This window comes from Girardinichthys multiradiatus, chromosome X (genome assembly GCF_021462225.1).
Source record: "Girardinichthys multiradiatus isolate DD_20200921_A chromosome X, DD_fGirMul_XY1, whole genome shotgun sequence".
Classification (NCBI taxonomy): domain Eukaryota; kingdom Metazoa; phylum Chordata; class Actinopteri; order Cyprinodontiformes; family Goodeidae; genus Girardinichthys; species Girardinichthys multiradiatus.
Window position 1 is genome coordinate 15,153,585 of NC_061817.1, and position 316 is coordinate 15,153,900.

The following is a 316-nucleotide window of genomic DNA, read 5'->3' on the forward strand; positions in this document are numbered from 1 at the left end:
AAGCCGTAAACTGATGCAAAAAGTGTATATTTAATATCAATGATTAATTACGTAATTTCAGACCTCCTGATTGGTCGTCTGACCCCGTCCCACCAGCAAACCCTTTACCCACCATCCTCTGTGCTTCATCTTTCCCAACCGCCTCATCCCCGGAAATGCACTCTGTAAATGCCCACCATGGGATTAAGGGCCAAAATAATATACACAGGTACAATTTTTTATATAGGAAGCAAAAAAAAAAAACATACACAAATGAAGTCATGGACTTGCCAATTAAAATAGCATAAAATGCAAGTTAGAGCTATAATAAAACCTG